Source organism: Pituophis catenifer, unplaced genomic scaffold (genome assembly GCF_029215685.1).
Source record: "Pituophis catenifer annectens isolate HBS135680 unplaced genomic scaffold, rPitCat1.0.hap2 SCAF_325, whole genome shotgun sequence".
NCBI classification, from domain to species: domain Eukaryota; kingdom Metazoa; phylum Chordata; class Lepidosauria; order Squamata; family Colubridae; genus Pituophis; species Pituophis catenifer.
This window is the reverse complement of record NW_027257205.1, coordinates 6,410-31,161: the sequence shown is the minus strand read 5'-3', so window position 1 is coordinate 31,161 and position 24,752 is coordinate 6,410. Positions and strand designations below refer to the sequence as shown.

Here is a 24,752-nt window from a genome sequence, read left to right as displayed (position 1 = left end):
AAAAATCTATCATGCTGTGATCACTGTTGGAAAAAGGTTCTTTAACTTGTAGGCCATAAACTGAGTTTAAGCTATTGCAGAAGATGAGATCTAAGCAATTGTTGAGCCTAGTGTTGTTCGTTACCAACTGCTCTAGTCCCAGAGTCATAACAGCATTGAGCAGGGTTGCATGTATAAGTTCAGTTGTACATTCGTTTAGGGTCCAATTAATAAGCGGCAAATTGAGGTGCCCAAGAAAGATAAGGTGGTGCGGGCAGGAAGCTGCCCACGTTAGTAGTGCTTGTTTGTGTGACCAATTGCACTTGGAAGCCAATTCAAGATTATAGCACAATTGTTATATGCCTGTGGTGAGGCTTAGCCACCAGTAGCTAAGCAACTGCATTTCATACCAGATTGTTTGTTGAAAGCAGCACTCCCCAGCCATTGCAGCTTGGCGGCCCGGCTGGGAGGGAGGGAAACTGGGCTGCATGAGCAGTGGGCTGGCACGTATGTGTGTGTGAGCACAACTCAAGTTGTGTGAGTGGTGGGCTGATGTGTGTAGTTCAACTTTCACAAGTTGAGCTGTGCATGTGTGTGCACCAGCCCGCAACTTGCATGGCCTGGTTCCAAATAAGGTACGTGCCAGTAATGGACCACATCAGGGGATTCGGCACCCCTGGTTTAAAGGCACTCCATGTAAAATACATTGCAATCAGATAATTCTTGTAGAATGTCCACTCGTTCAGTGACCATCCAAAGTTATAGTGGTAATGGACAAGGGGACTTACAACCATTCCTCATAGTTGCGGCTGTAACAATGTCCCTATGGTCATGTACTCATGATTCAGGTACCTGGCAATTGGCTCACAATTACAACTGTTGGATCATGTGATTACCATCTGCGACCTTCATTGCCAGCTTCCAACAAAGATAGTGAGAAGCTGGCAGGATATGGCAATCACATAAACATGGACATTGCAACCACGTGAGATTCACATAACAGTGGCCCCTGGAACTGCCAAAACTAATGCCATAAGTTGGCGCATTATCTTGTTGCTAGTTCCGATTACCATTGTTAAATGGGGATAATCTAGAGTCTATACCTATTGTGATAAAGCTTGTTAATCTGAATGGGTAATAATATTATTTTGTGGCTTTTCTGCATCTTACATCATCCTTTAGATATAATACTGATAAAAGTGTCACAATTTAAACAAAATAGCTACTCTCTGCAACTTGTGTACTGTATTTGAAATGACATTTGATCTTAATACTGATAGTTATCTATTTATGGTAGCTTTAATTCAGAAACATTTTCTTTTTTATAGAATGAAACCCAAACAGCAAAGGAATTTGTGAAGATCGTAGAGGCTGCAGAAAATGAATACCAGGTATCATGGTATTTTATAAGACGACTACTACTACTACTACTACTACTACTACTACTACTACTAATAATAATAATAATAATAATAATAATAATAATAAATACAAAGCTCTGCATGGCCAATACTTGAAAAGTATTGAAGGCAAAGCTGACCAGAAACTAACTTGGAACTGGTTAAGATCAGGAGTACTGAAAAAAGAAACAGAAAGCTTTATTTTGGCAGCTCAAGAACAAGCCCTAGCCACAAACTGCATGAAGGCAAAAATTCAACACGTTACCACCAACAGCAAATGCCGCCTCTGCAATGAGAAAGATGAGACAGTCGACCACCTGATCAGTGGGTGCAGCAAAATTTCACAAACTGACTACCTACAACGCCATGACCGTGTTGCTAAGATCATTCACTGGAAATTGTGCCAGAAGTTTGGATTTGAGTACAGCAAAAACCACTGGGAACATCAGGTTGAGAAAGTTTTAGAGATTGAGAAACTCAAGATCTTGTGGGACTTTAGGAGTCAGACTGAGAGGCACTTGGTCCACAACACACCTGACATAACAATAGTTGAAAAGAAAATAGTATGGTTCATTGACATTGCAATACCTGGTGATGCACGGATTGAAGATAAGCAGCAAGAAAAAATCACAAAGTACCGGGATTTGCAAATTGAAGTTGAGCGACTGTGGAAAAAGAAATCGTGTGTTGTCCCAATTGTAATTGGAGCCCTTGGAGCAATACCCAAAAGGCTACCCCACTATTTAGAAATTCTAAATTTGCCAGACTTGAACATTTTGACTCTACAAAAAACCACCTTATTCGGAACAGCTTACATCCTCCGACGATACCTTAACAGTTCCTAGGTCCTTGGCTAGGACTCGAGCTGCTGAGCTATTAACCAGCCTCAAAGGCTGTGAATCTCACTAAAGATTAACTAATAACAACAACAACAACAACAACAACAACAACAACAACAACAACAATAATAATAATATTTATATACCGCCCTTCTCCCAAAGGACTCGGGGCGATGTACAGCCGGAATTAAAACATAAATATACAGATATCATGGTTAAAATTAATTAAAATCATTAAATAGTTTTGGCCGAATTTTAAAACCCAAAATTAAAACCCAATTTAAAATCATTCAGTTAGACAGCCCCGCCTGTCGGAACAGTAGGGTCTTGAGGGCACAGCGGAAGACCCGGAGGTCAGAGATGTTACGAATGTCCGGGGGCAATTCATTCCAAAGGGCAGGAGCTCCGACAGAGAAGGCTCTCCTCCTGGGTGTCGCCAGCTGACATAACTTGGCCGACGGCACCCTGAGGAGTCCCTCTCTGTGTGAGCGAACTGGTCAGTGGGAGGCTGTTGGTGGCAGATATAATCTCAACTATTGTTCAGAATCTTGCTGGGAAACTTATCTTGTTCTTTTTATATTATATGTTCAAAATAAGATGAAAGGCTGTTAAATTCAAGATGATTGCAATACATAGAATAAAATTTACAAACCATATACTTAATGACAAGAAAAATATAAAAATCAATGTGCAACCATTCAGGATGTGATCACAGAGAGATAACATTTGGCAGGTCACTTATTTGCAATAACAGTTATTGTAGAACATTATTTTATCAGTATGGTAACAGATGACATAGCAGATTTAGACCAAAGTCCAATCTTCTATAGCGTGCTTGATTCTCTTTTCTCTACTGTTATATGATACAATTGATTTAATCTTGAGTTCTTAATTATAACAGATGCTGGGAAAGGAATATACCATCTGGTAAAAGCATTCTTGATACTTGACCTTACAAATTATAATAAATTATATTTATAATTATAAAATATAAACCATACATTTTTCCCAGTGAGTTAGACTACAGAGGTACTGTATTTAACTCTATTATTGTTAAAATATGCTAAGGTTTAATTTATATCATGTTTCTATTTAATCTTAGAATATCGACATGGAATAAATAAAGATGGAAAAAAGTTTTGGAACATAATGATAAAGTATACAGTTGGAAATGTGTTGCTTTATATCAACAAATTGTGCATTGTTTAAGAAATGTTTTCTTTTTTGTTACAGACTGCTATCAGTGAAAATTATCAAACAATGTCGGACACTACTTTCAAGGCTTTGCGCAGACAACTGCCAGTTACTCGCACAAAGATTGACTGGAACAAGATACTGAGCTACAAGATTGGGAAGGAAATGCAGAATGCTTAAAATGAATGTGGCAAATATGAATAATTTCGTTCTTCTGTACAAAATAAAGTTATTGCAAAGGTATTCAAAATTGTGATGTATCACCTTGGCCATTTGCCATTGAAATAACTATAAGTAGTTTGGTTAGAACACAAGGCTTAGGTAACTTCCTCTTTTTATTTGTCCATTTGTTTCTCCTTTACAAAGTTATAAAAAAAATCAGTGTAGCTGAAATGTTGAGAGCTTCTGATATATTTAGATTTTTATAATGATATGCCTATAGTTTTCAGTTAAATTAAACAGTTTGAAAAAAATATTTTTGCATAAGATTATCCCATGTTGCTTGCTTTCATGCAAAAGGCAGCTTACCAAACACAATTCCTTTGAAAAGATTTGTTTCTGGACAACATGGATTTTAACCATGTATATTGCAGAAAAATTCTGCCCCTCCACTATTTGAAAGCTGGAGAAAAGCATTTCTATATCCAATCCTATTCACTTATTTAAATAGCTTGATGTTAAATTTTTTTTTAAAGCCAAGATCTAATTTTAAGAAGTTGAAATTAAACATTAGTGCTTATGTTTAAACTGCATTTAATGTTCCATTTGACAGCACCTCAGATGAGTTAGGATTTTATCAGTCATCAAGTTATTTTTATCATGCAGCATAATTGTATTATAGCAAGGCATATTGTTATATATATATGTAATCCTATACTCATTGTGTGTCTGTCAGTTTTTTCTTCAATTGAAATGTACTAAAAATCAGTGTGAATTAAACATGCAAATTTTCTATTTAGTTATGATTATCATTTCAAATATATATCTTGCAACAAGTTTAAGAACTTATTAAGCCCATAATAAAAATAATAATAAAATAATGAAGGCAGAGATAAGGAGGGAAATAGATGTGTGTGTGGGAGTTGCAGTGGAGGCAGTCCCTTCTTCCAAAAATGGCTTGGATCGAGGTAGCAGTCGTATGATGTTTTGTTTAATGACCAATCACTTAGCAACAGAGTTGCCAGTCTCAATTAGAATTGTTGTGGACTTTGTAAACTGATTCAAGCTCATAATGTTGCTGAAGGAGAAAATTAAAAGTTTCCATTTCATATTTACAATTACGGAAGTAAATTAATGAAATAAAGGAAAGGATGAGAAAATTTAATAAATCACAGTATAATGATGAGATAATGCAAGTGAAGATAACTGCTTCACTTACTATTATAATAATTATTATTTCAGTTCTGCTATTTTTATTTGAACTATTTTTATTTTATTTGAACTATCAGAAGACTATCAGAAAATCAACTTTCTCCAGAGGCTGCCATTCTGCCACATATTTTTTTTCAGAAAATCAGTTCCTTTTTTCCAACTGTTTTTTATATTGCATATAAGTCTTTTGGACCTCTTACAAAGCAGAACAGAAGTAAGATACTGCAATAATAGGATTTGCTGGGCACTCTCTTCATGATCCAGGCACATTCCTGTATGAAACAGTTACAATGTATAGTTTTATTTCCATATCACATTAGGTACAAGGTGAAAATCTAGCAAAAAAATTAGATTTAAATGTATGATTCCTATTAAGCTATATTTTCTAATTATTACATAACATCCCTCAAATGTTGATATATATTGTATAGTTTTGCAGATTTGGTAAAATAAAACTCAGAATAAAAATAGTTGGTAGAGGATGGCTTTTACATTAGATTCAATAAATCTACTTATTAATTATTGATCACACATGTAAGACTTAATTAGATCTAGTTACATTCTTTGATGATACTATATCCACTCATACCAATACAGTTAATAGACCTCAAATTTAGATGGAAAATGTACAGATACGGTGAGAAATCTTAGTTCTTCAGTGCGAATGTCAGTTATATAAGGAGAGGAGGCCGGTACTCCCATTATGAAAATCCTTAATTAAATAGTTCAGTGAAACCTCCGAAGCAAATTAAAAGCAGGAAGTTGTATTTGGAAAATTTTTAAGTGGTGCATGGTATTCTTTTTTGTACAATTCTATTTTACAGAACAATATTTCACATTTATCATTAGAATTGTAATAAATAATGAAATTTCCTAAAATAAAGATATAAATTATCCTATTGTATTATCCTTAAAATATTTTGTTAATATGTAAAATATTCAAGTTTCAAAAGTAGGTGATGTTCAATATATCTATCCTGAGATAAAAAAACAACATACGCAGAATGTCTGTCCAGTAAATTTATAATTTATTTGCCAGGTGGGCATAGAATACTGCTTGTTTTTTCTGTTGTTTCCATAGGTGGTGTTGAAAAATCAACAGGTGTTACATCATTGATAATGCCATTCTTTTCTCTTCTTAAAAAGATCCTTAGTAGGATTTAATTATTCTAAAAAGCATATTAATGCTTTAGCTACTATTTAATTACTATTGCCACTGCAATAGTGTGTAAATAGTAAATATCACACAATAAATTAAATAGTTTATTGTGTGATAAAGTAAAAATGGTAATGCTTTTACCATATAGTCATGCCTTAACCAAGTGTTTTCCTAGGTTACTACACAGAATGTGGTGGTCATCAGCCTGATGACTGAGTCTGTTTGAGTGTACTATGCCTATTCTGCAATAGTTTTACTAATTTCAATTAATTTTGGAGTCCCAAAACTTTGGAGTCCCAAAACTAAACCTTTACAGTATATGGTCTTGATCCATATACAACTTTATTTTGATATAAGCCTACCCATTAATAACATGTTTGGTGCATAGAATTGTAAAGAGACATGTACCACACTTTCTCCTATCATTTTCCTATCTCCTATCATTGCTGTAGGCAGTATTTTCCTTCTTACTTTAGAATTACTAGTCACATAAGGAAGGAATGTCTAACTGACCTTAGTTGATCTCAGAAAGACAAGTTGTATTTATTTAATACTTGGATAGGATACCTTCAAAAAATCTGAGGACTGGGAAGATGAAATATTCCAGAAGGTAATGCCAAATCATTTGCCCTGTTGATTAAAAAAAAATCCTGCATGTATATGTAATTATCAGGAATTAGTCAATTTGAGAGATTTATTAACGAATATAGATTTAAAGTGTTATTTCTATCAAATGCTTGTTACCTTATTTATTACTTTATATTGTTAAATTAGTAGTTTATATTTCATTTCATCCATTTGGCAGGATATATTCAACTTCTGCTATCTGCAATTAGTATTGCATACTAAAACAGTTGATGGGCTTGATGGTTTTTCTTCCTCCAAATGCAGCTATAAACATCTCAAGAGGTTGGGGGAATATCACCTCTAGGGATCTCACAATTTCTCATGAGAATTCTGAAATGTTACATTTCTGCCTGACATGGGAGATTTTGATATCATTTAAAATCTTACATTTAAGGCAGAAATAGCAAATACACTGTACTCTTGACATTAAGCAATCTTAGAAGACTATGCATAGATTTTAAAAAATTGCAATAGCGCTTAGACTTATATACCGCTTCACAGTTCTTTACAGCCCTCTCTAAGCACTTTACAGAGTCAGCATATTGTCCCCAACAATCTGAATCCTCATTTTCCCAACCTCGGAAGAATGGAAGGCTGAGTCCTGTGAGAATCAAACTGCAGACAGCTGGCAGTCAGCAGAAATAGCCTGCAGAATTGCATTCTAACCATTGTGCCACCATGGGTCAAGCAATTTGGTAGTTCTGCAGATGAAATCAAGATCCCAGAACCCCAAAATGTCATATTGATGCCTTTTTTAAAGTTGTAGGAAGAGATTGTTAATGCCTAAGAAAAGTACTAAAATCAGCAGAAAAAGGAGAGAGATACAAGGAAGTAGAGAACTCAGACAAGAAGATGCCATCTTCCTTTCCTTGTTCTTTAAAATCATAGTACGCTAATCAAGAAGATACTAACTTGGCTTGAAACTAAATCTCTTAACAATTATTCTACTGTATCTGTTAGAATCTCAGAATCCTTTGCTATTATTAGGTGAGAGTCATGTACTATGCATAAAGTTGATGATTCTATCTGTCCCTCACACACACACACACACACACACACACCTGCAGATTTCAAATTTCTTAATCCAAGAAATAAGGTTTTAAAAGTAAAATCAGAGTCTGATTTAAATATTAAAATGCAAAAACAGACATTTTCAAGTAATACCTGGCCTCTTCTGTTCATAGTGCAGAAGCTATATAATTTTTGTACTGTGATAGAAAATAAAAATACTTGGCTTTGTAATAATTGATGTCAAAGGATTTTGAATTTATAGCTAGTCTCAAGCTGAATATGACTCAGCAATGATGAGGCAGCCAAAAAGGCAGATATAATTTTAGTTTGCATTAGCAGAAATTGTTTCCAACTTGGAGAAAGCAGTAGTTCATAGATTCCCCCCTCAACTGCTGCATCTAGTTCTGGACACCAGATTTTAAATATGCAGTTGGAAAGAACAAGAGTGATCAGGATTCTGGAAAATTAATCTTGATAAATTAAGGAGATTTGTAGATAAATATTTAGACTTGAGAAAAGATGATTGAGGGAGTATGTGATCAATCATATTAGACAGGATGTCACATAGAAGAAAGCAAGAGCTATTCCGTATCACATGAGAATGTGGAACAGAATGCAAATTTTGCCTGAAAATTGGTTTTTAATGGTTAAGTTAAACCATGGAAGTGATTATTGAGAAAGTTGGTAGAATCCTTTTTAGTAGGTATATTCAAGCAAAGGCAGGGCATAACTATCAAGTCTGTTTTTAGTTTATGTGCCGCCCAATGCTGAACAATTCTGAACATTGCACAAAAAACATTAAAACTATAAACTTTAATTTGGACCCTGTATTGAGCACTGGACTTAGTGGTTTAAATAGACTTCATCTAACTTTTAGGTTTCTGGAAATGGGGTGAGTTTCTTTGAGATGGTTCCTTCATCAGCTTCTATGGGGCAAAAGCTATACAGGTAGTCTTTAGTTTATGACCATTTGTTTAGTGACTAAAGTAACAACAGTACTGAAGAAGATGACTTATGACTAGTTGGCTCACTTCCCATAATCACACTACGACACCATTCCATTTCCAGCCAACTGGAGCTTGCCAAAATGTTTTGAGAACACAGATGTTTGGGGGTAGTCCACATATTTTCTCAGGGTGCCTGGCCTTGGGTTGCTGGTACAAACTAGATCCAGCTGCTCTGATCTTTTATCACCTGTCATTCTCCCTCCCGTTTTCCCATCACACACAGCGCTTTATTGCCCTTCTATCCCTTCCTCCCCCCCCTTTCCAGTTTTTGATTGCAGGATGCCCCTGTGATGCCAAGCTGAGCCAAGCAGATCTGACATTCTACCCCCTTTGACAGAGATGTTAGTTCAGCAAAAGAAAAAGAAGAGGGGAGGGAAAGATACACAAATATTCTAAATTAGCAAATAGTTCAATGGGGTTTATCTGGGTATTGATCATAGAATTTTAAAAGCAGTTTGGGGTTTTGATATGTAGGGAGTCAACCCATTCAGTATCTGAGGGGGGAAAGTCCTTCTAAGTTACCAAATACTGGGTTTTCCCCCAATGCATACAAGATCTTTCACTTCAAAGTGCTGTTCTCCCTCTGTCACAATGGCGTTGGGAGGTGGTTGCAATTCGGGATGGAAAGAAGATGTGATTTCTGGTTTCAACAGGCTGCAATGAAATACTGGGTATACACATCTGAGCATTTTTGGCAACTCAACAATCACTGGGCTAATAATCCTTTTATTGGGGAAAGTATTTCAGCCCCAATTTTTTGGATGGTTCTCTGGATTGTAAGAATTTGGTAGACTTTGTCTCCCACTTTGGCTAAATGTGCTTTTTATCGACCTGTTTTTATATGTTTCCCTAGTTTCATCCAAAGTTTTTCTCCCCACTGGGAGAAGATGGAGAATATTCCAAATCCCACAACGGTACTTAAAATTAATGCTTTCCTTATTTAATGGGGCTGGTAGGTAGAGGGACCGGGCTGCCGTCGAAAACGAAAAGAAAAATACAACTAAAATGAAATAAACGTGGAGGTTATTTCTTCTGAATGACTTCCTTCACGTTGGCTTCCTCCCTGTTTCTGCCATCGATTTGTAAGTTTAGGCGCTGCAGAGACAGGAACCGTGTTGACTTTGGCCTCCGGAGGTAGCCTTGCGTGCCGGTGCAAACCAACAAGCAGAAGAGGGTTGTTAGAGGCAAGGGACTGATGGTGGGAGGGAAGAGGCTCCTCTTACAGCTGGGTTTGTTTACAGCTCAAGCCGAGTCTTAAATAGATGTTTGCGTGGAAACCCTGAGAGAGGGCGGAGGTAGAGCGGGACACGTTACTTTGGGAGACATGAATCATCCCAGAAGTACACAGTGCGAGGTCGAGGTAGCAGAGAGCGACCTGCAGAGCGCGTGTGGCTTCGCTCTGCCCCTCTCAAGCCGCCCCCGCTCCCTTTCTTCCCCAAACATGGCCGAAAACGGGGGCGGTTTTCTGGAGCAACTCAAGTCCTGCATCATCTGGTCCTGGACGTACTTGTGGACTCTCTGGTTCTTCGCCATGCTTTTTCTCGTCTACATCTTGAGGATACCTTTAAAGATCAATGACAACCTGACCTCAGGTAACCAACGCGCCTTTTTCTCTCCTCGCCTAACCCCACGCCGAGGGCCTTCGGCTGTGCAGGTCCGGGGTGGCTGGAAGGTGGCGGATGATGGGTTCTCTGGAGGAAAAAGGAGAGATAGAAACTTTCTTTAGAGCCCACCCAGTTCCACGCTGCAGGCTGAAAAGCACCGTCGCTCTTGATAGTAGGGAAGTGTACGTTTTCCTTCTGCTCCTGTTGTACCTCTTAGGTAGTAAAATTGGAGAAGACTCAGGCTGGCTCCTTGCTCTGCTGTTTTGTTTGTTTGTTTGTCCCCTATTAGAAAGAAAATTAACTCCATTTCAGCCCCATGAGCCTCCGTAGGAGGCATTTTTGAGTTGGCTATCAAGGTTTTATGCTCACTTTCTCCTCCCCAATTTCCTGTGGAGAGAAAGAGTGGGAGCGTTTGGGAAAGCTGGTTGGCTCCTTAGACTGTTCTGATCCAAACTAAAACTTATGGAAAAATATTGGAAGGTTGTTCCTTCATCCGGATGTGGCAACTATGCACATTAAAAGCCAACCAAGCTAAAAGAGTCTTTTCAGATCTTGTGTCTATGGATGTATAGGGCTGCAGCTTTTAGAGGTTTTGGTCAACATGTTGAGTGGGGATAGGAGGAACCATAATCCTGTCCATAGGTTTGGTGAACAGACAACTATGGAAATTCCATTTAGCTATCATAATAATCACTACTGTGAGAGTTGGCACATTTCTGCTCCATGAAAGTAGTGAATAAACAGGGCAAAGTAAAGCATTTTGCAGGCTACAGGGAAAGACTGTTATTCCACTGCATGCCTACAAGAAGTAATAAGTAATAATTGGTAGGGACTGAATGCTGTGGGTCAACAACAGCAGAAAGTTATGATATGCAATAAGTCACAGGCTGATCTTTCCAAGCTCTTGATAGGACTTGCTCCTTGCTCTATTTGATCGCCAGCAGCAGTGACATCAGCATGTTGAGCAAATAGGATAGTGGCCTTGTGGCCAGGATACTAAGATTTTTCCTTATTCATTTAAAAAAGTAGATATAAATATGTTACGCTGTGTGACACATAATCACTAATACACCAATATTGGTTAGTATGGAGATTAATGTGTTGTTCGTCATATGTTTTTAGAACTTTGAAGTGGCATGATGTCAACATACAACAGGAGGTAACAAAAAATAGGACTTGCTTTTAAATATTGTTGAGTTATACAGTTTGAATGTATCTAAATATTTGTATGAAATAACTTATAAATGCCTAAAAATTAGACCAGATAGATGAATATTTTGAGATGACTACTTTCATAGGGTTTTTTTTAAACCAAAAATAGTGAAATGTATATGGAAATTTAAAAATACAAATGTTGGCAGAAAAGTAGAAGCTAGTATGTGGTCTGTTGAAGGAAGGAATGTTTTCTCCAAGAAGCAAAAATGATTGTGAATACTAGTGTGCTTTACTCACTTTGTTATGTGAAGTAAGGTATTGTGTGTGAATGAGAACCATTTTGATAAGAGAAACAGGGAGACTGTGAGTCCTAGTCCTGTCTTAGGCACAAAGCCAACTGGGTGGCCTTTGGCCAGTTATTTTCTCTCAGCCCTAAGAATGAAGCAATGGCAGACCACTTCTGAAAAAACTTGTAAAAAAAGTTTTTGAAAATCAGACATGACTGAACAGAAGAAAAAATGCAGCAAGAAAAATACAAGCATTTAGACCAGGGTTTACACCGACAGACTCCGCAAATCAGTTGGAAAACAAAGGGGAAAGGAAAAATTAAGTGTTTATCTATTTTGTTTTTAGGTGTGCTTTTTTTTTCTTTTTCTTTTTAACATTGATAATATAAGTGCATCTACATGGAGAGAAGTATGCATTGGGGTACCCCAAGGCTCTGTTTAGGCCCAGTACTCTTCAACATCTTCATCAATGATTTGGACGAGGGGATAGATGGGGAACTCATCAAATTTGCAGACAACACCAAGCTGGCAGGAATAGCCAACACTCCAGAAGATAGGCTTAAGATACAGAAGGATCTTGACAAACTTGATCATTGGGCTATCTAACAAAATGAAATTCAATGGTGCAAAAAGTAAGGTTCTACATTTAGACAAGGAAAACAAAATGCACAGGTATAGTATATATGGTATCTTACTCAAAAGTAGTAACTGAGAGAGGGATCTTGGCGTCCTAGTGGACAATCATATAAATATGAGCCAGCTGCGTGTTGCAGCTGCCAAAAAAGCCAACACAGTCCTAGGCTGCATTAACAGAGGGATATAATCAAGATCATGTGAAGTGTTAATACCACTTTATTGGTAAAGTGGTAGGGCCACTTACCACTTGGTAAGGACACACTTGGAATTCTGCATCGTTTTAGTCACCATGATGTAAAAAAGATGTTGAGACTCTAGAAAGAGTGCAGAGAACAGCAACAAAGATGGTTAGGGTATACCCACAAGAAAATGGACTTAAACTATTTAGGAAAATAGAAGAATATGTTGAAGTTGCAGGACTGAAAATAAAGAAAGAAAAAACCAAAATAGTTTAAAATGTTACAGACACACAGAAAAAAGAACTAACAAGGAAAATAGGTATACAGATAGTCAAGAAAGTTAAATATTTAGGAATTCAACTAATGGCAAGGAATGTGACGATTAAAGGAGATAATTATAAATTGGCGCAACAAATTAAAACTGATTTGGAGAAGTAGAAAAATCTACAATTATCATTGATGGGAAAAGTAGCTACTATAAAAATGGATATCTTGGCAAGTTTACTATATTTCAAATAATACCAATAAAACTGGAAAAAATATTTTGAAGAATTAAATAAAACAATATTAAAATATATTTGGCAAGGGAAAAAGCAAGGTTAAGTTTGAAAATGTTCCAAGAGTCTAAAAATAGAGGTGGTTTTAGGCTACCAGATTGGGAATTGTATTACCAGTCTTCGATACTTACTTGGGTGAAAGAATGGATTGAGGAACAAAAGATTATTGACCTTGGAGGGACATGATATTGAATTAGGTTGGCATGCTTTTTTATGGTATGAAAAAAACAAAAAAAATTCAAAGACACTATGTTAGGAATGCATTATTATGGGAGAAAATTAAAGAACAACATTATTTGAAAATACTGGTCTGACTCTCTACAATGCAGGCACTGATTTATCCAAATGTTATTGATATAGAGAAGATTACCATATATAAAGATATTTTAAATGAAAAGAGGGAACTTAAAGCTAAACAGGAACTGAGTGATCAAGGGATTGAGATAACATGGTGGTCATATGTGCAGATACAATCTAGATACGAAAAGGATGTCAAAATGTATGGTTTAAAGAATTAACAGAATTAGATCAGATACTAACAGGGACAGATGAAAAATTAATAAAGAAAATATATAGCTATTTGTTAAGTATTAAGATGGAAGAGGAACAAGTAAAAGAGACAATGATAGTATGGGTTAAAATTTTGGTTTTTCGATTGAGTTAGACAAATGGAAGAAATTATGGGATAGAAATTATAAATTAACAATGTCTACTGCATACAAAGAAAATCTTTATAAAATGTTTTATAGATGACATTTTCCAGCCTCAAAGTTAGCAAAGATGTTTAAGGATAAATTTGCAAAATGTTGGAAATGCCACCAGATACTTGGTTCATACTATCATATGTGGTGGGCATGTCAAAAAGTGAAAAAATATTGGACAAAAATACATACATGGCTGGAAAAACATTCTTGTTGGGCATTTGGTAAAATGTTGAGCATTTTACCAGACAAGTATAACAAAGGAAATGTATATCTGATTTTATATTTACTGACTGCAGCGAGAATAGTATTTGCACAACAATGGAAAAGTGAAGAGATCCCAACAGAGGAAGATGTGATTAGAAAAATATTGTGCAGAAATATATTTTTTTTTAATTTGATTTATATGCCGCCCTTCTCCGGAGACTCAGGGTGGCTTACAATGCGTTAAGCAATAGCCTTCATACTTTTGTATATTTATACAAAGTCAGCTTATTGCCCCCACAAACTGGGTCCTCAATTTACCTACCTTAGAAAGGATGGAAGGCTGAGTCAACCTTGAGCCTGGTGAGATTCGAACTTACAGTAATTGCAGACAGCTGATGTTAATCACAATGCTATCAGTCTGCTGAGCCACCAGGCCCAGCAGAAATGGATAAGCTAACACTTACAATTGAGGAAAAGAAAGAAACTAAATATTTTTTGACTTGGCACTTATTTTATCAATGGCTAGCTGATAAAAACAGGAGCTAGAAACAAGGAAATATATGGAAGGATCAGTGATATAAGGAAGATATGGTAACTTGGTTAAACAAATAGTATGATTATTATTATTTAATATTAATATAATAATATTAATGCAATGAATGTTGTTGTAAACACTTTGATTATTATTTCCTAAAATGATTTTGTTATGTATGTATCTTATTTTGTGCGGGAAATTCAAATGTATAGTGAATCCTGATTGGTTCTTGGTCACCTCGGAAAAGTATATAAAGAGGGCTGCTGCCTGTGTTCTTTTGCTGAAGTCTCACCCTGAATTAAAGAGCTGTTGTTACTAGCCTGCTTGTGCGTCTCGTTATTCCCGCGCTACAACATTGGCGACGAAGGTGGGATAGAGGACACAAGAGGTTTTTCAAAAGAGCTTGGAGTTTCAGCCAAGGTGACTAGCGAACACGGAGACACGGCATGTCTGCCTACGTTCCGCCAAAACCCTTCGACCCGACCCGAGAGAAGTGGGGATCGTATCTGACCAGGTTCGAGTGCTCACTGGAAGCAAGCGAAATGCAAGGGCTCTCTGCGAATAGAAAAAGGGCTCTGTTCTTAAGCCACTGCGGGCCAGACATATTCGAGATGGCCGAATCCCTCTGCGAGCCAACCCCAGTCCAGACGGTTCCATGGGACGTCCTTCAGGCTAACCTGAAAGCCCACTACGCTCCAGTTCTGTCTAAATTCGTCCAGCGCTACGAACTCCGACAACGAGTTCAAAAAGAAGGAGAGCCGGTCAGTGCTTATGTGGCCGTGCTTCGAAAAGCCGCAACGCATTGTGACTACAGAGACTTAGACGACGCGTTGCTTGAACAACTGATTTGCGGGGTTCAAGATACCTGGTTACAAAGGCGTCTTCTAGCCAAGCCAGACCTCATGCTAGCTGGCGCGCTAGACGAAGCCCGAGCACACGAGGCATCAACGAAAGCTTCGGAAGCGTTGCAGCGACCCAGTCCAAGCAAAGACGGGCCGAAAACAGCCCCCGTCCACAGAGAAGAGGTGCGAACCAGCACAGAGGAAGAGTCGGACGAGGAAGTCTTCCATACAGAAAAGAAATCGAGCGAACAAAGCCGCCGCCACGAGAACTGTCCCATTCGTGTAAATACAGAGAAGCCATTTGCAGGCGTTGCAACAGGAAAGGCCACCTAGCACAAGTTTGCAGAGCTCAATTTCCGCGTAGTCGAAAGTCACATGACTACCGCGACCAACCAGAACCGGCTCGTTCAAAACAGCCAATCAAAGATGACGGTGCGAGAAAACGGCGCAAACCTCAAAAGCGGGAGACCTACAGCACGAGAATCGGCCAAGCCAGCACAACCGATGATGAGAAAGTCTACACGAAAATAGAAATCAATGGCAAATCATGTGAAATGGAAATCGACACCGAGTCTACGTTATCGATCATGTCGCTTTCTGTGGGGTGAATGCCCGTGCCGTCGATTCTGTAGCCTAAGAATTCCACTGATGGAACCGCTATCTTGCATTTTGTTCGCTTGAGTTTAAGTCCCGCTTCTCTGAACCTCGTTAGGACTTGTCTAACTCTCTGGCCTAACTGAGTCTCGTCTTGGCTACTAATCAAAACGTCGTCAAAATACGGGACGACACCTGGGAGGCCTTGTAGAAGGCGTACCAGCAACTGCCGGTAGATGACGCTACGGCAGAATCACAGACAATAGTAGCTCACAGAGGTGCCTTTAAATGCACCAGGCTTCAGTTTGGGGTCAGCATCACCCCAGGACTCTTTCAAAGCACAATGGAGCGCCTTCTACAAGGCCTCCCAGGTGTCGTCCTGTATTTTGACGACGTTTTGATTAGTAGCCAAGACGAGACTCAGTTAGGCCAGAGAGTTAGACAAGTCCTAACGAGGTTCAGAGAAGCGGGACTTAAACTCAAGCGAACAAAATGCAAGATAGCGGTTCCATCAGTGGAATTCTTAGGCTACAGAATCGACGGCACGGGCATTCACCCCACAGAAAGCAAAGTTAGGGCCATCCAAAGCGCGCCCACCCCCAAATCAAAATCTGAACTGCAGGCTTTCCTGGGCCTCCTCAATTTTTATACGATGTTCCTGAAACACAAAGCCACCGTTGCGGAGCCTCTGCACAGGCTCCTTGGAAAAAACGTTCCGTGGGTTTGGGGCAAGCGAGAAGCGGCCGCATTCAACGCAGTAAAGAGACTTTTGTCTGAGGACAGTTTCCTTATCCAATACAATTCCGAAGTACCTCTAGTATTGGTCTGTGACGCTTCCCCCTTTGGTGTAGGCGCGGTTCTAAGCCATAGACTGCCGAATGGGTTAGAGGCGCCCATCGCCTATTACTCTCGCACGTTGTCTAGTGCTGAAAGGAACTATAGCCAACTAGATAGGGAGGCACTAGCGGCTGTAGCGGGGGTAAAAAAATTTCACGAGTATTTGTTTGGCCGCAAATTTGAACTTATTACGGACCACCAGCCTCTTTTGGGCCTTCTGGCTGGAGATAAACCGACCCTGGCCGCTCTCTCCCCCCGGATGACCAGATGGTCCATTTTCTTAGCCGCGTACTCGTACAGACTGCTCCACCGGCCGGGCAAAACTTTGGGACATGCTGACGCCCTCAGCCGATGCCCCTTGCCCGAACTATTGGACAACCCGACCCTGGAAGCCCCGGTTTTACTGCTTGACATTGTTTCCCCGGGCCCCATTTCTTCAAACGAGGTGGCGAAGGTTTCTGCCAGAGACTCTGTGTTGCGCACTGTAATGGGCTGGGTAACGAGGGGTTGGCCTACCAAGGTGGACGGTGGTGACTTTCAATTGTACTTTAACAAAAAAAAAAAAACTGTCAATGTTGGGGGGTTGCTTGTTGTGGGGAGACAGGGTGGTCATTCCTTCACGGTTAAGGCACAGGGTTCTGGAAATGTTGCATGAGGGGCACCCTGGTATTGTTCGCATGAAAGGCCTAGCTCATAGTTATGTTTGGTGGCCACATCTCGACCAAGATGTCACTGAGTGGGTAGGGAAGTGCAGGCCCTGCCAGGAGTCCCGCACAGATCCGCCCATAGCTCCCGTTCGCAAATGGGAAAAACCAAAAGGGCCATGGGGGAGGATTCACATTGATTTTGCTGGCCCGTTCCATGGCCAGAACTTTCTCATTATTGTAGATGCATATTCTAAGTGGCTCGAAATTGCCCTAATGCCATCTACCACTTCTGAGGCCGTAATCAAAGTACTCAGAAAACTATTTGTAACACACGGGTTGCTGGACACCCTGGTATTCGACAATGGGCCCCAATTCACGGCAACTCAATTTGAAGGCTACCTAGCCGAATTAGGCATAAGACATGCATTATCCGCTCCTTTTCATCCGGCTTCTAATGGCCTTGCTGAAAGATTTGTAAGAACGGCCAAAGAAGCTCTCTCCCAGCTTGATGCAGAGGATTGGCAGGCTAGAATAGATGAGTTCTTGGCAGTATAGCACGCCACCCCGTGCCCGATCTCGGGCCGCAGTCCAGCCGAGCTCTTAATGGGCCAAAAACTAAGATGCATCCTCGACCGCCTGCATCCCAATTACTCCCCCGATAGCTTCAAGGGGGAAGGGGGAGGACTAAGACATTTCTAAGTAGGAACACCAGATTTTGCTAGAAGTTACACCAATGGGCCCTTATGGTTAGAGGGAATCATCGTGGGAATTACTGGATCAAAGTCATATACAGTCGATATAGGGCATGGTAAAATCTGAGAAGGCATATAGATCAATTGCGTAAACGTTTACAAAACGAAAACCCATGTCCTAACTTTCAAGGTCTTCCTGACACAGCTACCTCAAGCCCGAGTAAGCCGGAATACTTACCTGGCAACCCTGAGTTCCAGTGCCGCCCCAGCGAGCTGACATTCCCAGCCAGAGATAGCCACACCTCCGGAGAAATCCAGGAGTTCCATTGGCAGAGCCAGGAGAGATGGGAGGTCCCTCCGACTGGCTCGACGCCTCGCCAACAACTGAACTGCGCAGGTCAACCAGGATTAGGACACGCCCTGGTCACCTGCGTGATTTTGTATGTAAATATGTAAATAGATAGAATAAGTGCCTTCTGGGAGTGGAGGGGTGTTATGTATGTATCTATTTTGTGCGGGAAATTCAAATGTATAGTGAATCCTGATTGGTTCTTGGTCACCTCGGAAAAGTATATAAAGAGGGCTGCTGCCTGTGTTCTTTTGCTGAAGTCTCACCCTGAATTAAAGAGCTGTTGTTACTAGCCTGTTTGTGCCTCTCATTATTCCCGCGCTACAACAGATTTGTACCCAGACAACACACTGTTCAATTGAAATTGGAATTTTTGTATGCTATAAAATAAAATAAAAACTTATTACACACACAAAAAAAAGATGATTAGGGGACTGGAGGCTAAAACATACTATGAACGGTTGCTGGAATTGGGTATATCTAGTTTAATGAAAAGAAGGACTAGGGGTGACATGATAGCAGTGTTCCAATATCTCAGGGGCTGCTACAAAGAAGAGGGAGTCAATCTATTCTCCAAAGCACCTGAAGGCAGGACAAGTAGCAATGACTGGGCAGCAAACAATATTACATTGAGTTTTAATTGTAACACCATACTAACTTTCTGTACATCTGCCATCTTTTATTTTTGTTTTATTGATTTATTGTAATTTCTTTGGTGGTTGTGTGCTGTCTTAAATTGTCAAAATAAGTGGCGTAGAAGTTTAATGAATTATTATTAACTTTCTTTGAAAATATATCTGTTAAATACAAATTTGGGATAAATTATGGCAGAAGCATAGTACCAAGACTCACACACAGACCCAAACACTTGCAGATATATTGCTGTGCAATTTTAATTTTGTCACACAAAAGAGGCAGTCAACTTATTTTCCATTGGCCTGGAGGACAGGGCTGGAACCAATAGGTGAACAAGGAAGAAGCTTTTGATTGAATGTCAGAAAGAACTTCCTGACTGTAACAGGCTGCCAGCCAGTGGAAACTACTGCCACATAAAATTAGTGAGTTTTCCTTTGCTGGAGATCCTGAAAAACAAGCTGGATAGTCATCTGACAGAAAAGAATAATGTAATGCTTTTATTAAAAAACAAAAACAAGGTTGTTACATTTAAGTCTATAGAATGGATATATACTGTAATTCAAAGTTTGAATCAAAAGTAGTTATTAAAAAAAGACAAAGATGTATTTATTTCTTAGTCTAGATATAAATAACTTATTTAATGAATTAAATGCATTTAATAGAGTTCTTAGTAGAACTTGTAGGCCAGGAAAAAATAAAGCTATTTAGATTTGCTAAAATCTAAATCAGTATTCTCTTCTAGAAATATCAGATTGAAATATCATCTGATATTCTTCTTTTTAATCTTTCAAATGCATATATTTGGATAAGGGCTTAAATTTTACTTGTTTTGTTTTATTCTATGCCATGGGAGTTTTGTACAATACCTTTTTATTCTTTTTTCCTTTATATTTTAAATTTTGGATTATTTCATCAGCAGAATACTCTGAAAATATTCCTTCTCTCACAAATGAAATCCTCCAGACAATTAGCTGCTGACTAGTTAGTTCTTTCAGATTCCCTCAAGTGCTCCTTCATTGTTGTTTTGCTGTTTGACTAGTTAATTTTTAAAATATATTTAGTACCGGTATTTATTTATATCCCACTTTTATTATTTTTATCAATAAATCCAGGCGGTGAACATACCTAATAGTCCTTCCTCCTCCTATTTTCTCCACAACTCTGTGAGGTAAGTGGGCTGAGAGAGAATGACTGACACCCAGTTGGCTTTTATACCTCAGATAGAATTAGAATGTCTCTTTCATTGACTACAGGCCCATTTGTCTTTTGACTTGTCCTGTGGCCAATGTCAAGTAGCAGTGTCCCAGAGATATCTGAGAAATAAAAGTCCAAAGGTAATACTTTTGAATTAGTTTCAAAATCAATGTCTTTGTCACAGAATCTTAACATCGAATTCAGATGTGGAAATGATTAAAAAAGCATTGTTTGGTTTTTAGCATTTTTTTTTTATCCTGTAGAATACTGTGAAATGAAAAAATAAAGTGTTCTTTCTATAACATATCTGAATTTGTTTATTTCACTTAGTGAAAAAGTATCATTTAATTTGCTATGGTGTTATGTACCGGTAGTTTTATCAAACTCTCCCAATTGGGGAAAAATAAGATAAGGAAAACATCAGCAACCTTGCGGATCACAATTGCTGTTTCATCTTAACAATCATGTTACAAAATAAAATTTGTACTGTATGTATAAAACTGTTTCGGGTGATATTTCTTATGTGCAAATGAAATGGAGTAGATTTAGATATGTTTACTGTGATGCATGTTTTTCTCTTTTTCAGCCGCACATATTATTAGTAAATATTATTTTTCAACAAATGATCGAAATCTTACAAGTGATTGAAGGTAAGGGAGGAAATGGAACTTGGAAAGAGGAAGGATCAGTTCTTATTGCTCAGCAATAAGGTACTAGATTGATATGGGAATAATATAAAGCTCTTTTTTCTTTATTATAGATATGTCAATAAAAATCATAACATAGGTGTTTACATATATATATATATATATATATATATATATATATATATATATATATATAGAGAGAGAGAGAGAGAGAGAGAGAGAGAGAGAGAGAGAGAGAGAGAGAGAGAGAGAGAGAGAGAGAGAGAGAGAGATGAACTACTTTTAGGAAACTTATCCAGTAGCGGGAAAGAGAAACATCTACAACTGAACTTCTCATTTCTGATTCAGACATTTTGAATGATTCTTTCCATCTCCTTCCTCAGGACATGTTTTAGTAGTGGACACGTTTTCAGAGAAGCAGAAATTGTCCACTCAACTTTAATTCTTCAGAGAAACAAATGTGAATTCTTCAGATAATTAAATTAATGTGAGCAATGAATACTTCAGATGAATTGGGGATGAAAGTGCATGCTGAAAAAAAAGAGAGAAAAAATCCCATTTTTTTCTGTGCTTTTATCCACAACTGTTTCCCACAAAATAGCTTTCTTCTATAATAATACTGGATGACCCATAGATTACATAGGACCCATTCTGAGTTTTGCTATCCTTAAAGTCTTCTAAAATAACATCACCAACATGTAGAGGCAACATAATGATTTATTTAACAGAATTGTATATACTCTTCATTTGATAATATAAGCTGTATAACAGATGTTTAATACATATGTTTTTTATAAAATTATCCCAGGCCCCAGTCATTATGCATGCAGCCCTTGAAAGCTGAAAAATAAGTATTTAAAAACTTTATACTCTGTTAAAAAGATGATCTAAGGCAAAAAAACCCAATATTGTAACCATGTTCTTTGAGATGGGAGATGTTTTAGGCTCTTAATTATTTTGAAAATCCTTCAGTTTAACTATTTCATTTTTGAAGAATAGGAACCAGAATTATTGTATCACAAATTCTGTTTCTTAATTGATTACTTTCAAATTGACTTTAGTATCCACCTTGGTTCCCTGTGATGAAAAGGACAGACAGCAATTCTTATTAAATACAATATATAGTTTGATTTTATGCTATTGTTGTGTGCCGCGGTGGTGCAGTGGTTAGAATGCAGTACTTCAGGCTACTTCTGCTGATCACCGGCTGCCAGCAGTTTGGCAGTTCGGGTCTCACCGACTCAGCCTTCCATCCTTCCGAGGTCGGTAAAATGAGGACCCAGATTGTTGGGGGCAATATGCTGACTCTGTAAACCACTTAGAGAGGGCTGTAAAGCACTGTAAAGCTTCACAGCGGTATATAAGTCTAAGTGCTATTGCTATTGCTTCAGTATAACATTTATAATGAAACCCTGGTGGTGCAGTGATTAAAATGCAGTATTACAGGCAAACTTTGGCCGCAGCCTGGAGTTCAATCCTGTTGGGACTCAAGGTTGACTCAGCCTTCCATCCTTCCAAGATTGTTAAAATGAGGACACAGATTGTTGGGGGCAATATACTGACAGTGTAAACCACCCAGAGACTGCTATAAAGCGCTATGGGGTTGTTTATACAGTAAGTCTAAGTTCTATTGCTATAATTCTTACTTATTGGAGGTTGTTTCAGAGTTCAGCTACAAGGATGGATCTATAAAGACCAATGAAGAGTAAGGCACTGCTAAATGGACAAATGAAATCAAAGGAGGAGCAAATACTTTTCTCACCCCATGTGTCTGGATTCTACAAAGGGTTAATTTTTATAAAACAGATTTGTGTTCCAAGTTTGCATAAGGGAAAACAATTTGCATGGAGGAAATTAGCAATTTAAAAAGACAGCTGTTTCTAGTGCAACATTAAAGAGGTAAAATTGTCAGACCCAATGCCAAAGAAGACTCAATGAAATCCAGTTGAATCCAGTTCTTTGTTTGCTTATATCAATGGCAGAATCTTGTCAAACTAAAGGTATAACATTCTAATCTAATCACTCTGAAAGATTCTAAAGTGTGGATACTCTGAATCTCTCCTTCCCTCCCCCAACCAGCTCAAACTGCATAAAGTCTTGATTTGGGCTCCTTTCTGGAATGTGCTACTCCTCCTTGGGAAACTGCAGTGCTCTTGCTGGAATTCCCTCCCTTCTTCAGGTGCCATCTCATTGCATCACAACATTCAACAACTACATAAACATTCTTTAATGTTTAGATTTCATTTGTGTGCATTTTTTTATGTTTTCAGCATGGCATAGCCCTTAAAAATAAACATAACAATAATTGGATCTAGAATGTGCAGCAGTAGAGATGATAAAACCATTCTTCTAATATTTTCTACTGCTCCTGCAATAAAAATAAATAAATAAATAAATAATACTAATTGTTATTCAAATAACACAGGAAGACATTGTTAATAGGTTAGTAGATGTTCTTGAAAGTCATTCCAGAAAATAAGCCCACTGTGTAAAAGCAGGTTTTTCCCCCAAACTTGGTAATTGTAAGATGAATTTTAGAAGTTGAAGTCCACACATCTTTAGGTTTGAAAAAAATCTGGTGTAAAGATTCATATATTCATGTTTCTGATAGAATCTGTGGTGGAATCCAGGCCATGATCTAAGTATATTGTTCCAGGTGTAAAATTTGTTTGTTCTGGGAAATAAATATAATTTATCTTTTTAATCTTTCTTTGGAAACTGAATTAAATTATTTTAAGTATAAGTTTATTTGAAATCTAAGTTGAAGAAGCTCTTTTAACATTTTACAATTATGAATGTAATAAAAAATAATCACTTATATATTAAATTAATCAATTATAATTTAAAAGCCATGTTGCAAGTGGACCAAAAATTCATTAAACACAAACTTCAATTTAACAAAGAACATTTTGATGAATGCATATTTTTGCAATTGCTTCATTTTGAAAGTTCAGAATCTTATTTTGACCATTTGAATTAATGAGAAAGTATGATAAATCTTTGTTACTATGAATTTGCTCTTTTCTCATCTCATCTTTCCCACCTTCTCATCTTTCCTATTACCTTCTCCTATTGGTATCTTATGATTTATAACCTACGACATAACTTTGTTGTTTGTATGTACACTTAGAGTTTATGCACCAGAGACAAATTCCTTATGTGTCCAATCACACTTGACCAATAAAGAATAATTCCTATTCCGTTCCATTCCATTCCGTTCCATTCTGTTCCATTCCATTCCATTCCATAAAACATTAAACATACTGATAAACCATGGTGGAATTCATTAGAAAAATATGAAAGTCTGATTGTCGTAAACATACCTGGGACCTCCATTATTTTGAATTCATATTCCATGTCTAATCCACTTAATGTTAAAATGATGTTTTAGGAGGTTCAATTTGAATATTTTTATTGTAAATAAGAAAAAGTAACAAATTTCAAGAACTCTGAACTCTGAAAGGTTTATTTTTCACAATAGCTAAATTTTTATATGAGACGACACTAGAGGTCAGACTTTAAACACAATAAAAGTTAAAATAATTGACTACCTGAGATTTCATTGTAGGTAGGGCTGTGGAAATGTTACGTAATATCTTTAAAAGAGAGATTAGAAATTTGAGTAGGGAAAGGAAAACAAACAACACAGAATCAGACTTCTTTTCTTTTGATCATCAATGTGCTTGTAAGGAAGTCTCAGATGATCTGCACTATTGCTAAGCGGGCTGATTCTTGCTTCATCTTAATATGTTGTCAAATCTTTCTATAAACCATCTGTCATAATCTTCAGAATATATAGGTTGATATCGAACTGAACAGACTGTGTTTGGGAAAGGGATTATGAAATACTTGACTAACAATAAATT

General features: G+C 37.8%; 1 long non-coding RNA gene across 1 annotated transcript; it reads left to right on the top strand.

Annotated features, from left to right (window-relative positions):
- The first annotated feature begins 1,305 nt into the window (after window positions 1-1,305).
- LOC139326909 (uncharacterized) lies at window positions 1,306-4,370 on the top strand. Its single transcript, XR_011601588.1, has 2 exons — window positions 1,306-1,370; window positions 3,452-4,370. It is a non-coding gene; the product is annotated as an uncharacterized lncRNA (long non-coding RNA).
- Window positions 4,371-24,752: the final 20,382 nt, after the last annotated feature.